Source organism: Copadichromis virginalis, linkage group LG23, assembly GCF_057382275.1.
Source record: "Copadichromis virginalis isolate Kocher_CV1m ecotype Utaka linkage group LG23, C_Virginalis_male_GT1.1, whole genome shotgun sequence".
Taxonomy (NCBI): Eukaryota; Metazoa; Chordata; class Actinopteri; order Cichliformes; family Cichlidae; genus Copadichromis; species Copadichromis virginalis.
The window spans coordinates 4,421,209-4,433,449 of record NC_140639.1 but is presented as its reverse complement, the minus strand read 5'-3'; the positions used below and the strand labels follow the sequence as shown (position 1 = coordinate 4,433,449).

Genomic DNA, 12,241 nt, shown 5'->3' with positions numbered 1-12,241 from the left:
AGACTCATTAACTGGTGTATGGATTTGGATGCATGTGTTATTATTTTATGCAACATATGATCATACTGCTGTCCGTCCTGATCAGGACATTCTTGTAAGAGACTTTTAATCTCAAGAGTTTTTCCCCTAGAAGGTTAAATAAAAAAATTATGATCGACCTTATTGAATTAATATAAAAATGTTACCAAAATAATTAAAAAAGTATATTCAGAATCTTTACAATATACAGCTAAACGTCTTGCTGTAAGTTTGTGCTTCAAATAAAAGTGAACAAAAATGAGGGCAGGGGAAAACCAGCCCATTGAGTCATGACTTTAGTTGGGAAATGAACAATCACGCAGTCAGACAGTACGGATCGAGGCAGGGGAATGAATCCAATGAAAACATGTTGTGTCAGCGTGGAAGTGAGTGTTGGTAATTTGGTTGGACTTAACCTTTTAAATATCCAGATGGAGAGACGTGTGCTTGTGGGGAAACATCACTTCTGTGAAGCCTTGCGTGCCACAATAATAATTTTTTAATCATAGGCTACCTGGTGCCATGTTTTGTTAGTAGAGGTCGCTCCGTCTTTATGGTAAACACTACAAGTACTGGCTTTAAATACTGGAGTACATATTTCATAAGTTAAATATTCATTTTCTAGGTGTGAATTTATGGTTCAGTTACCTAGATTACGTTTAATTTTTAATGACTAATTAATGAAACTGGTCACAAGCCAGTGTACTCCTAATGCCAGCCCTGTCCATGTCCAGCACTAGGAGGCAGAAAAGGCATTCAGATTGTCACTAAGAAGAAAAATCATTTGTAAAACACAGAATAAAATATACAATTCATAATAAATGTATACTTATAAATGTATTATGAGCTTAAAAATACATTAACCTACTTGATGTTTCCTATTTCAAGATCAATAAATCGTCTACATCAATAAATCAAATCACTTTAAATTCTAAATATTTCTGCTTGTATAAATGATCTTTTCTTTTTTATTTCATATTCACATTTTAAACTACTTTGGCGGTGGTACTGGTATAAGTCTGATCTCAGCCAGGTGTTTTCTGCTTGTGGCATCATTACCCCAGCGGTTATTGTTGTGGAGTTGACAAAACAGAGCTTTTTGCAAACAGGAGAAGTGTTCCTTCTAACACATCTTGTGTAAAAAGGGGCATTTTAACCCTAACAGCGACGTTTTCCAAAACCAAACCAAACAGCTACTAAAACAAAATGTAAAAAATGAAAATACAGCACGAGCCCTATGCAGGAACACAAACTTGTGTCTTCTTGATCAAAAATCTTGTGATGTATTCACTGCAGACATGCCAACAAAGATGCTGCGCTGCAAGTTGAGAAATCACACTAGAGGGGGGACCCAGTGCATTAAAACATGACAATGCTTCTTATCAAGCATGATGAAGTGGGAGTGAAAGCGTGTTGACACAAAACAGATCCAAAGAAGCGCATCGACAAAGTCTTTGAAAATGCGCACGGGGCAGTGAAAAAATCCCAAAGAGATGTGAATCTGGAGATCTTTCTCCCGTGTGAGTTGAAGGCTTTTGCATCTTTGTGCCCCTCTGGCCCAACCTCTGATAATCTGTCCACGCCTTCAGCATACCTCCAGCAGATCAGAACAGCGTGGGTGTGCTACAGAGCCCCCTCTCTCATTGGTGGACCTCTGGTGAGCCATCAACTGTGTAGCAACGCCAAAAGCACGACGTGGTGTCTAATGCTTCACAGTGTCTTTGTTCTCTTTGGGTTTAGAAGAAGAATTTAATAACCATTTCCCACCCCTATACCATATATAAATAAAACAAGCTGCTTAGATGCATGTGCATACTTAAAGCCTTTTAGTGAGGGCCTCGGGGGAACCAAAGCAGCAGTGAAATCAAAAGCATGTGGATGTTACGAGAACTGCATTTCACTTTTACAATGATTTTCATGCCAAAACACCTGTGTGAGAATATTTTGTGCCTCTCTTCTCCAGACAGAGGCCAACAAACACAGGCTGACTTTTAACCTAGATTACCCACAATGTAATTGTATAGTGTGTTCTCTGTTGTAAGCAAAGTTTATCTGTTTGATGTGAAAGATTAAAATATGTGGAGACTGAAAAGGATTGTGCACATTCTGCACACCTTTTCCCCAACACTAAGTTGTTTAATTGACAAAAACATTGCCCTTTTAAACGAGTATAAACAAATTCAATTTTAACGAATAGACCTTCCTCTCTGTGAATCTCTGACACAATATCTCATCAAATAAAAGAGAATAAGTAAGAATAAAAGCCAGCAAATGGGTAAAGTGGACCACAGAGACACCCAATCTGCTGCACTGACAGCAGAAATATCTTTACTTCAGTCTAAATGGGAAAAAAAGTTTGTAAAAAAATATTGTAAATAAATAAAAACACAATAGCCTTTTAAAATTAGTACTTTTTACTGCCATGAAAGTTTGCAAAGAAAGTGAGAAACTATGTGCTCAGTGTGTTCATGACTTTCATCCTGTGTCCGTTAATAGATTTCTTCTTCTTCTGCTTCTTCTTCGGGTTGCTCCCTTTAGCGGTCGCCACAGCAGATCTTCTGCCTTCATCTCACTTGCCTCTGTCACACCAACCATCTGCGTCGTCTCTCACTACATCCCTGTACCTTCTCTGTGATCGTCTTCCTCTTTGCTTCCTGCCTGGCAGCTCAGTCTTTACCATCCTTTGTCCAATATTTCCACTATCCCTTCCTCTGCACATGTGTTTACAAGGAATAAAAAATAAATCACCCCTGCTCTGTTTTTCTTTATCTAAATATAATCCTTTTGTTTGTGTATGTGTGTGAAAGCTTGTGTGTGTCAGTGAATGCCAGGAAGGTGATGCTTATGGCCTGACCAACAAGCCCAACCCAGTGATTAGACAGAAGAGCGACGCCTATCCTTCAGCCTTTGATCAGCCTCGATCTCTGCTTCTAGTGTGGTTACAGTACCTTGCCCCAAGGGGAGACACATGCAGATAAACGACAGGGCCAGAAAGAAATAAGATGAGATAATCCAGAACAAACCTCAGTGAAATGATGATTAAGATCGTGGAAACAAGATTTTATTTTTCGCAGCTTGGAGATTGATAAAAGTCAGAAGAGAAAGTGCTGTAGATGGACAGAGAGAGAGGGAGGAGAACAAAAAGTCAATGATAATTACTTATAAAAAGCAGAGGAAACAAATTACCAGTGTTTTTTTAGTTTGTATACAGATCTTCTGCCTTTCTAAGCTCCAATAAGTCTGGTTTTGACTGCTGAGGAAATTAAAAGATCACTGCTGAGAGAACATAGATTTCCTGCCGGTGAGGAATTTCTTCACTTTGCTCTTGCAGCATTTTCATCTGAAGCCTTGCAAATCTAACGGCTGCACATTTGTTTCACATTCCTCAGCTGGCTCTGTTTGCACGTCTGAAAGATTATGCAGGCTGTAGCATTTGAAAGTACACAAGAGTGCAGACACTGCAGTACTTAATCCACAAATCATGCCTGGGCTCTGTGTGGTGTTTCAGGACTAATTGCAAATATTTAAATTAGTGGCTTCATTAGTTGCCTTATTTGTTTTGTTTTCCTTCCCGCAGTACTTACATGTGTTTACAGGGTTTAAAAGAGCGCTGTAGAAACACCGCCGCTCTGCAGGTGTATTTACATGTACAACTCAAGCCTTTATTATATGAACATACAGCAGGTCACAGATTTTAAAGTCAGGAGAAGTAAAGCAAAAACCTCTGAATTAAGCCTGAGTATAAACGATCATTTTGACGACTCACTGAGAAGGCAAAAACAGGGATGTGGTTTCATGAGACCACGCAGCGTAAATATTCTTGGTGAAGAAATTTGTGGGGGGCCCTGAGTTTCAGAGAGGTTACACTATGTGTGTACAGTAGATGGCTGCTCCTCATTACAAGGGGTGCTTCCTTAACAGCTAACTGCATGCGTTTTCCTTTTTATTGTCCAGCTCAAGGGTCAAGAGCAGATGCTCATGCCTACGTGTCACAGTGTGAGTGAATATTTGATGTTAAACTTCCTTCCTAGATTCAGAGCACATTTGCAATAAGCCCAAGGCCATCCTCTTATTGTTTTCAGCGCATCTTCGCATCGTGTTCTCCTCTTATCCAAATGTTTCCACTTGCTTTCATTGCCATATCTTTTTAGACTCAACAGGAGATTGAAACACCTACAGTCTCAACAATGCCACCAGTTTTATTTACAGTGTACTGTAAAACTCTAAAACATAGGAGGAAGCAGTATTCGGTTAATACCACAGTTCACTTGAACCGTAATTGCCCTAAACCGTAAATCCATTAGAAAAGCCAGATTTGCTGTGCAGCACTGAAAAGTAAGAAAGCCCTCTCAGTAGGAGTCGAGCCTTTTACGAGTTGCTCGCTAAAGACCCATTAAGGTCATAAAAGAGCCACAGAAAGAGTCGAGGGAGAGAATTGTTTATGTGAGGAAGGCTGTTTCTTATTCTTCTGTGACATGAAAAGGCTGCATCGAGCACTCGTGCTGGCAGTTTAATGAGGAAAACTGCTTGATGTGCGAAATGTGGGTGTTTGGCCACATGTATAAGCGCATGGTCATTGCGTAGGATAAACATTTTTTTGTGTGGTGTCAGGTGCAGGCAGGAGTGGTGGTATGGAGGACCCAAAGTGCAGACATTCAGAGGCAAACGTGAACTCAAACTCAGCTTTATTGCTAGATGGCAACGCAGAACAGAAACTAAACAAACTGAGACTACAGATAACTACCTGGCAGACAGATGACCAGAACACACAACACAGGATGATGGACGCCAACAAAATAAAACACAGGGCTTAAATACACTGAGGGAGCAATCAGGGAATGGGAAACAGGAGGGAAACACAGCTGGGGCAAATCAGGGCTAACGAGACAAGGGAAGCAATCCCAGATACATTAACACGAGACACGGACTTTCAAAGTAAAACAGGAAACATAACACAGAGACGCGGACTTGACCCAGGTCTCCTAACACCTTGCAGGTGAGCCATCATTGATAAAATTAATCTACCATTTTTGTGCAAGCAGGTTCTGCCTAAATGGTACTAATGCTTATTTTAAAGAATATATCGTTCACAAACAGACAGACATTTTTTGTCCAGCTGTAACCTTTTTTTTCATTTGCAGAGAGTTTTTTGCTCGATCAAACCTATGGGCAGAAATCTGTGCCATCAGACACTGAATTTGAATAAGTTCAATTTGAATTTGAATTGCTCAGATTGAATCTGAATTGTAACTTGAATAAATGCTTTTGAAAACTGAATTTGAATTAGGCTAATTTGAAATTGAATTTATGGTTTGAAAATGATCATCACTAATTGAAATTGAATTTTATATTTTGAAAATGAATTGATTTGCTTTGAAACTGCATTTTATCCTTTAAAAATTCAGCTCTCGAATAATTTCAGTTTCACTTCTCACCATTCAGTTTCAGTTCCAAAATTCAGTTTTTTGGAACTTACATCCGGTTCCGGTTCAAGCGCAGATTAATAGAACTACGTTTTACTAGCGGACCGAAAGTGTTACTGACGGGAATCTACAGCGTCTTGAGCTGAATTAAGACTTCAGAAGTCATTCGTCATGTCGAATGACCAGCGGATAAACTCTCAGGTTGGTAATAAATGTATTACATGTATAAGAACAAGCGTCATGTTAACAAATGATAGCCGTAAGGTAACTTTTATGCTTATTGTAGCTGTTAGCTAAAAGCGCTAATTTAGCGTAGTTTGCCCTGAATTCAGATTTGACAACAAATATGATCGACTGTTTCTAGTAGAATTCCAGAGTTGTCATCTTGGACCCTCTCAGAGTGCCCCTCTGTATGCTTGCAGAGACCCCTACAGTAGGGAAACATGCAAAACGGTGTCCAAACCTTTGTGTTTTAGCTTTATTTATGTCTTATGCTGGGCAGACACTGTGCGATTTTTTTTCAGTCGCGCGATTCAGCTTCTGCTCAAACTGTACGATTGACTCGCAGGGGTTAGAAGTTCGTAGGTCACGATGCAGGGTCTCACACTATACGGCCCGATGCTCTGATGCGACCCGAGTGCTCACACTGTGCGTCCATAAAATGAAGGTTATAAGAGAAATTCTGTTGCTCGCTCTCTCTCTCTGTCTTTCACTCACACAGACACACCACCACCATCAACTTTGCTAAATTGCTAATGAAAAACATTGATCAGGCAGCTGTGATTGAGCAGCAATGTAAATCCAACTATTTTCACGGTTGTTGTGGTCGTGATAATTTTGTTAGGCCACATCGAAAAGGTTCGGGTGAGCTTGCCATAGTTCTACAAGTTGTGCCTCCATCGCTTGTGTGTCCAGATCACACGCTGCACTGCCGTTCTGCGCCGTCTTTTTCGCTGACATTTGTGTTTGCGCGTGCGCAGTGTGAGAAGCTGCGGCGACACCCTCACGACCAAGCGATTGATGATCGGGAGCTGGTCGTGACGTGTTAATCGCTTCTCGTTACCCCACGTATACTACACGACGCACGATGAAGGCCAAAATCGGGCCGATCGCCAAAACGGTCGCACGACTCAAAAATCGGCTCAAAATGGGCCAAAAATCGCACAGTGTAAGCCCAGCATAACACAGCATCCCAACTCTTTAGCTAACTTAATAACTTTAGCTAAAGTGAATAGTTAGTCTAATTCATTAGTGCAGCATTACTGGATCACCTCTGTTTGAAGTGATATAATATGATATACAACTATCACTGAAACAGCAAACTTTGTAAATAAGCAAACAACACTTCTCATTCTCTAAACGTTTGGCCACAGCTGTAGATTACACTATCAGTGCTTGTTCACTCTTGACAATAATAACATTTCTAAATTTACTTTGTGCATTTACAGGTAAACAATATCTAATATTTTATTTAAATGACTGCTTTGTCTTTGAAAAGGGTGAAGAGCCTGAGGCCGGTGACAGTCCAGTTCTACTCTAAGTACATCCTTACAGTGGCTCACAGGACTAGGCCACATTCCTGTCCTGCCAGAAGAGAAGAGAAACTTCAGAGTCTTCATGCAGTTCAACCACACCTGTCATATTCCGTATGACAGGGGTCTCAAACTCCAGTCCTCAAAGGTCAAAGTGTCATGCAACTTTTCCATGCCCTCAAGGACTGGAGTTTGAGACCCCTGCCGTTATGGTGTTCATGCTGTTTTCTACCCCACAGTTACAGCATGTCTGACTGCCTGTTCAGCATATGCAAAAATATATGATGAGTTTAAGCATGTGATGACTAAGGCCTTCCATTATGGTGTTTGTCATCACATGTCACAGACATCTGGATGATCATTTGGAATAAATAAAATACTAAAAACGTGTTACTTCATCTTTTATCTTTATTATTATTGTTCTTATTTTACACTTTTCATTGTTAGGCATTAGGTTTATTTGTAGTAGTCCTTTCCAACGTCTTTCCCTCTTCCATGTTACTGTGTCAGCTTGTCAGCATCTATTTGGGTTTGGAAGTGGAACAGAAAGTAAAGAAATCCAAAGTGCCATTAAAACCAGGAGAGGTTCTTATATTTCAGAAGAAGGGATTAATTCAAAAGAAATGACCTCAACGCCATATTTTATTTAGGAACCCTGGAGAGCACTTTGCAAAATAACACATTCTTATAATTTCACCCTCAGATGAGCCAAGCTACGACTGTCAGGGAAGGTGATGTAGGTACAGAGCATATGAGAGTGGTTAAGTTAATGTCTCTTGTCTAGATGAAGGCACAAGAGGGATCAATGGCAAGGCGTAGAGATTCAGTATCTTCAGTGGACACTCCATTTCTGGCACAAAACACCTGTAAAAGATGGTCGATTTAGGAGGTGACCCGACAACTTCAGCCTGTCAAACATATTAATGGAGCAGTGTGTTTTTAAAAAAAAAATTAATTAAGCATGCACTCAGTACCCTAAGAATTATTATGGTAGTTAAACACAGTGATAGTTGTATATCATATTATATCACTTCAAACAGAGGTGATCCAGTAATGCTGCACTAATGAATTAGACTAACTATTCACTTTAGCTAAAGTTATTAAGTTAGCTAAAGAGTTGGGATGCTGTGTAAGACATAAATAAAGCTAAAATACAAAGGTTTGGGCACCGTTTTGCATGTTTCCCTACTGTAGGGGTCTCTGCAAGCATACAGAGGGGGTACTCTGAGAGGGTCCAAGATGACAGCTTTGGAATTCTACTAGAAACAGTCGATCATATTTGTTTGTCAAATCTGAATTCAGGGCAAACTATGCTAAATTAGCGCTTTTAGCTAACAGCTACAATAAGCATAAAAGTTACCTTACGGCTATCATTTGTTAACATGACGCTTGTTCTTATACATGTAATACATTTATTACCAACCTGAGAGTTTATCCGCTGGTCATTCGACATGACGAATGACTTCTGAAGTCTTAATTCAGCTCAAGACGCTGTAGATTCCCGTCAGTAACACTTTCGGTCCGCTAGTAAAACGTAGTTCTATTAATCTGCGCTTGAACCGGAACCGGATGTAAGTTCCAAAAAACTGAATTTTGGAACTGAAATTGAATGGTGAGAAGTGAAACTGAAATTATTCGAGAGCTGAATTTTTAAAGGATAAAATGCAGTTTCAAAGCAAATCAATTCATTTTCAAAATATAACTTGTTACTTACTAATATTAGTCACGTTTTTTCTCTTTTTAGTCATAAAACATTAACGAATGCCTGATTCCAAAAGAAAGCCTATTTTAAAACACCTAGGCCATTCACTAAGACTTTTCCCTCAATAACCTCTCAATGAATGCTTATTAGTCATTCTCTCGGAGTGACCCATTGGCGTATTCTTATATTAACAAATCACAAAAGAATAACTGGTAATAATAAGTATGGTAGATCTTAGAGATCTGTGCATGACCAGTAAAGTGGACAACTACAGTGCTGATCATACTTTAGGCTTGCAAGCTCTACATCTGCAGCTGCTAAACATCTGAAGCTTACATTTTAGTCATGTATGTATGCACATGATGCAGATGCACATGTACAGTGCTGCACGCTCACTAAAAGGTCCGATTCCATGCGTATGGATTGCTTAATTTTGCACCTGTGGGTGGTTCATCCATATTATATGAGTGGAATGCAGCAGATGAGAATCCTGAATGTGACGTGTGTTTCATCTATGACGACAGCTGCTCGTGCTGCTGTTCATTGGGTTTAAAGGACATGTGAGGAGCTGTGAGTACAGCCTGGTGTGACTGAGGTTTCTCAAGTCGCAGATGTCCCAACTCAGGAGGGAGAATATGTTTCATAATTATTGGATTTCATCTCCTCCAGAGGATACCACCGTCTGGGAGGCAGAGGTGAGACAAGGCTGCATGAATAAACAGGCATATAGTTGTTGGTCTTCAGACTTCTCATTTTGTTGTGTTGAAATTTATACCAACTAAGTTTAAAGGTTTTTTTTCTCTATAAGCATTTAATCACCTGATCTACTGGGTTGTTATTACTGGCTGATTTTCTTCACGGTGTTCCTCTTCTGCAGCTTCATCTGGGAACAAATCAGTCTTAGGTCTTCACTTGGTTTCTTCTAAATGTGGTTACAGAGTTTCAGAGTTTGGGAGCCAGGAGACATAATTTGCTTCATTGCATGTCTGCGCATGTGCGATTTTTATGTTGTTTCAACATCATGCAGAGCCGACCTCACGCGGAGGACGAGGATTTGCATTCTGAAGGTGCTGAGAAAGAAGTGAGGTCCCACCTTTTCTACCTCATCTGTGCAAACAGCTCAAGGCTACAAATGCAACTAAAATCTGAATATTGGATTAAAATCAGGGCTGTACTTGCACTGTGAATAAATCAAGGCACTAGGTTTGGCAGGTAAAAGAAAGGAATGAAAAAACACAACTGGTTCTTCTGCAGTAATTTTGGTCCTTATTTAAAGATCTCTGATCAAGCTTTGATACCATGTGTCCTTCATAGTATCAGCTACTTTATTTTGGTTTTAATCGGTTTTATTCATAAAGCACCAGCATCTTGTAGGAAGGCGGTCATCAGAGTAGGGCAAAGAAAAGTGATGAAAGAAAAACATAAAGAAAAAACAACCAAGACAAAGCAAAAACTATGAGAGAGGAGACAAAACTAATGGGATAGTGGCAACCAAGGCAAGGTTCAGAATCATCTGACTGAGCCGTAAATAAGATTCAACATTAAAAAGAACATTTTAAACTTAAGTAGAGAAGAAGTCAAATCGTCTAATTTTCCAGCTTACGCTCTTGTTTGGAGTTTTACGTTTGTTAAAACATAACAAGGATGTTTTCTCAGCTTTGTTTTCCCTCAACTGTACAAAGAAGCTCCCGGTGGATCTCCCTGTGATGATCTTGGGTCTGGCCTTTCAGACCAACATATAGGAGAGCATTGCATTACATTACAACCCCTCCCATCGTGTTATCACACATGTAACACTTCAGAGTCAAGAACCATCCATCCACTTCCGCTTATCCTTTTCAGGGTCGCGGGGGGCGCTGGAGCCTATCCCAGCTGTCATAGGGCGAAAGGCGGGGTACACCCTGGACAGGTCGCCAGTCTGTCGCAGGGCTAACACACAGGGACAGACAACCATTCACACTCACATTCACTTGCACATTCACACCTAGTGGCAATTTGGATTATCCAATTAACCTATCCCCACAAGCTGCATGTCTTTGGACAGTGGGAGGAAGCCGGAGTACCCGGAGAGAACCCACGCAAACACGGGGAGAACATGCAAACTCCACACAGAAAGACCCCGGCCTGATGGTGGAATTGAACTCAGGACCTTCTTGCTGCAACAGTGCTAACCACCGTGCCAGCGTGCTGCCCCGAGTCAAGAACCTATCACAGCAAATGCTGCATATGAGCTCACTGGAAGCCTGATGTGAATTCCACAGTGTTTTTCTCTCTTGTGGGTTTGTCTCTCTCCAACATGCAATGAGATCCATTGGTTTTTGATCAATGGGGCGAATGTGGCCCAAGAGTTGGCAGTTTGTCTTGTAATCGGAAGGTTGCCGGCTCGAGCCCCGGCTTGGACAGTCTCGGTCATTGTGTCCTTGGGCAAGACACTTCACCCGTTGCCTACTGGTGGTGGTCAGAGGGCCCGGTGGCGCCAGTGTCCGGCAGCCTCGCCTCTGTCAGTACGTGTCTCCTCGAGAGATGCGTGAAATTATTTTTCTTAACTACTGAAATAATTCTGTCATTGTGCATTTTTTGTCTTCTGTGGTCTTTCAGGCATTTTGGTATCGATGTGCATCCATTGTTTTTAAGAATGTACCAGCTTGTAGATTCAACCCTCCCTAAAGGTTTTTACAATCTTTTTTAAAACAGTAGTCACCAAATACAAGTGGAATTAGCTGCAAATATTTTATCTGTTTAATTTGTACCAAGGGAACAGGACAAATCTGGGCATGACAGCTAAAAAAAAAGCTGAAGGTCTGCACTTCAGTCACATTTAGATTGATTTAAAATCTCCTGAGGTGGTGCGCAAAGGCACAATTACACAAAAAAGCTGTCTTTGTGCGAAGAAACTGTATGATCAAGGAAAGAGAGACAACCATGTCTGTAAAATCAAAGATGCAGAGTAAAGCTTGTCGAGACCCAAACATTATACACATCAATCAGTCTTCAGCTCCGAAGCTCATAGAGCCTCTCTGAAGATGTAAGAAACACACGTTGCATTCAACTAGCCCAACCTGCTGTTTCAAAAAATTTAAAAGTAATTAATGTTTTGAATCCCTTTAAACTTTAAAGCTCTCTCCGCTAAATCAACACTACAATTTTCAGATAGATAAAAGATAAAACTCAATAGATAAAAATCATCCGAAACAGATGAAAGGCAGAGTGTTTCTGTTTGAGTTTACTTCCGTCGATGATTCTCTAAAAAACGTGAGTCCCATATTTGTAGCTACCTGCTATGAACTGTCTATTTCTGTAAAATAGGTCTTTTTTTTTTCAAAGAAATACAAAAGAGAGACGCCGCAGAGACACGCAGGACAGCCCAGACATCAGAAAAAATGTAATTTTCCAAAGGCCAAGAATCTGGGTAAATGATGTTTCACAGCATGGGGGTCGATGTTGAGCATCAGTGTGTGTCTGAGTGCATTCCTCGTGTAGTGACCTCTGTGTGAGTGTGTGCACGGGTGCTTGCAAACCATATTTCTGCCTTGTGTCTGTGAAGTTTCTGCAGCTACGTCCAGGCT

At 40.5% G+C, this 12,241-nt stretch overlaps 1 long non-coding RNA gene across 1 annotated transcript; it reads right to left on the bottom strand.

The window, feature by feature from the left end:
* Nucleotides 1-7,602: 7,602 nt before the first annotated feature.
* Nucleotides 7,603-8,651, bottom strand: LOC146680035 (uncharacterized). Its single transcript, XR_014917937.1, has 2 exons — nucleotides 8,397-8,651; nucleotides 7,603-7,837 (listed from the first exon to the last, which is right to left on the bottom strand). It is a non-coding gene; the product is annotated as an uncharacterized LOC146680035 (long non-coding RNA).
* Between the last annotated feature and the right edge of the window lie 3,590 nt (nucleotides 8,652-12,241).